The following is a 3,219-nucleotide window of genomic DNA, read 5'->3' on the forward strand; positions in this document are numbered from 1 at the left end:
CTATTACTGCTACTATTACTACTAGTACTACTACTACTACTACTACTACTACTACCACTACTACTATTACTACTACTACTACTACTACTACTACTACTACTGCTACTACTATTATTATTTTATTAGATTTTAACTTTTTTTTTTTCATATTTCTTAGTACATGCTTATATAATTTTTTATTTAGTTCTGTAGATTTTCTGTTTTTATAATTTGCAGATATTTATAATGATTTTTTTTATCTTTATATTTTTTGTCTTAGCATTATGGTTTACTTATTTTTATTCTTTCCTGTGTTTTAAAGCTTAATTTGTAATCTTTTTATATCATTAATTATAGTTTTTATTGCCCTAAGAGAGCAGCAGTGATTTGTTATTTTTATGTACAGTATGTGCATGTGAGTGTACTGTATATGTATATGTATTTATACGTATATATGTGAGTATATTGTGTACAGTCTATAACTTTTTCAGTGATTACCAAATTCCATCTTTCGGAAGGATATGCTATTGTTAAGTATGTTCTGTACTGTACACAGGCCTCTGGAATTTCTGGGTTATGTAATATTATGTAATCTGTATATGTACTGTATACTGTATTACGAAATAAAGAAATGATGATGATGATGACTACTACTACTGCTACTACTACTACTGCTACTACTACTACTACTGCTGCTGCTGCTGCTGCTGCTGCTGCTGCTGCTATTACTACTACTACTACCACTACTACTACTGTATTACTACTCCAGTTAAGGAAGCTCCCTAACACCTTTTCCTAAGCGATTTATTTTGCATATTACACCTTGCTGCCCTCTTGTATGTGACAAATTATTCCAATATCGCCATACTCTGCATAAATAGTGTATAAAAGGATATTAACCAGCCATATCCAAAAATAAATTGTTAAGGAAGAGGTGTTAAGGAGCTTCTTAACCGACGAGAATACAATCCAGGCCTTAAAGAGCGCCATTTTTATCCTAAGCCCGTGTAAAGGGATTTTAACGGGGATGCCAGCAGACAGGCGGAGTAGCACGACACCAGGTTAACATATACAAGGCTGAGACTCCCTAGTGCAATGTAGGTGGATCTGTCTGTCTGTTTATCTATCTGTCTGTTTGTATGTCTATTTGTTTGTATGTCTGTCTGGCTCTCTGTTTATTTATGTCTGTCTGGCTCTGTATATGTATCTGTTTATCTGTCGCTGTCTGCTATTCTCTACTTAGTGTTGTCTGTTTGTCTGTCGCTATCCATCCACCCATCTCTCTCTCTCTCTCTCTCTCTCTCTCTCTCTCTCTCTCTCTCTCTCTCTCTCTCTCTCTCTCTCTCTCTCTCTCTCTCTCTCTCTCTCTCTCTCTCTCTCTCTCTCTCTCTCTCTCTCTCTCTCTCTCTCTCTCTGCTCCTGTATCTATCTATATCTGTCTGCCTATCTTTCTGCCTGCCTGTCTGTCTGTCTGTCTGTTTCCTATCATCTGTCTATCTGTCTGTCTATAATAATTTATTTGTATGTCCCTCTCCAACAAGGAAAGCAAGTAAGAGATAGCAAGGCCCAAGTCACAAAACATACAGTACAAAATACATATACCTGAGGTGTCAAAACTTCCATGGTCAGTGGATTTTGAAATTGAGGTTGATGTGGAGTGTATCAGTAAATCATAAAAACCTGAAAATAAGCTGAAAAATGACGAAAATCTCCGCTACGTTTGGATGGGTGAACCAGACTATGTTAGAAAGATTAGGAGAGACCGTGACGTAACATAACATCAATCCATTCTGGCCTACTGACCGTCAATCTGTACCATCCAATCCCAGCAAGTGCCAGCATTTCATATCATCATCTTGTTCTCTGCTTGCCTCTTCCTCTCACTCTATCTCTGGCCTGCCCTATCACCATCTTATTCTCTGCTTGCTTCTTCATCTCACTACATCTTTACATCTTGTTGTCTGTCGGCCTCTTGTCACTCCATCTTTCCATATTGTTCTCTGTCTGCCTCTTCTTTTCACTCCATCTCTGGGCTGCCACTCAGTTCCCCGGTTGTCCATCTGTTATCTGCTCTATGAAGGACGTGACCTGCCATATCCATATATGCTTTTTGATTGTTCTGATTATCCTCTATTCCTTTTTCTTCCCTTATCCAAAAGCTCTTTTTTATCCTCACATGCGACACCCAACATAATCCCTTTCATTCCTCTCTGAACATGCCTGAGTCTTCGCTCCATGAACTTTGTTAGACTAATAGTTTCCAGTAAATAAGGTAACCACGTAATATTTTTTTTTCTGTGCATGCGTGTACTCTAATCTCGTCACCATCATCATCATCATCATCATCATTATTAACTTCATCATCATCACCATCATCATTATTATTAACTTCATCACCACCATCACCACCACAGTCATCAGCATCACCATTATTAAAGTCATCAACATCATTATCATCACTTTTTCCAGTTTAATGACGAGGTTGTACATTCCCATTTCACTGTATCTCACTTTGCCTTACTTCATTCTCTCATCTGCCTCACCCTGTTCTCCCATACGTCAACTTGCCTCACCATACTCTTTTCCACCTCTTTCCATCTCTCTCCCAGGTTCACTCTCTTTTGAGTACCTCTCCCTGCATTAATCTATCCTTCTCTACCTCTATCTGCCTCACCCTACTCTACCTACTCCTGCCTCATCCTACTTACCCTACCTCACCCTGCCTCCTCCTCCTCTCTTCCACTTCTCCCTGCCTCACCCAACCTCTCCCTGCCTCATCCTCCTCTCATCTACCTTTCTCTGCCTTATCACCTTTGTCTTTCTACGGGTCCTGCCTCACCCCTCTTATCCCTCTGCCTCAGTTACCTCTTGTACCTTCCCCTTCACTCCTGCCTCACCTTACCTTACCCAACACTCCAACTTCACTCTGCCTCATTCTGCCTCTCCCTCCTCTGCCCAGCTTTCTCTTCTACCTTCCCTTACCTGGCCCAGTAGTTTTATCTATCCTTGTCTTTGTCCTCTCTATCCCTCTCTACCTCATTCAACTCTTCTACCTATCCCTATTCGCCTCTACCTCTCTCTGTTTTACCCAGTTTTCTCGTCTACCTGTCTCTGCTCCCCGAACTCTTTCCTCTCTCTCCTTGCCTCTCTCGACTCTCTTCTGTTTCTCCCTGTTTCGCCTTTCTCGCTCCCTGCCTCCCCTTAACATTTCTACCCCTCCCTTCCTCTGTCTCTTCTCTT

The sequence above is a fragment of the Coenobita brevimanus genome, chromosome 116 (assembly GCF_032717465.1).
Source record: "Coenobita brevimanus isolate Jiangsu-jjx chromosome 116, ASM3271746v2, whole genome shotgun sequence".
In the NCBI taxonomy this organism is placed as follows: Eukaryota; Metazoa; Arthropoda; class Malacostraca; order Decapoda; family Coenobitidae; genus Coenobita; species Coenobita brevimanus.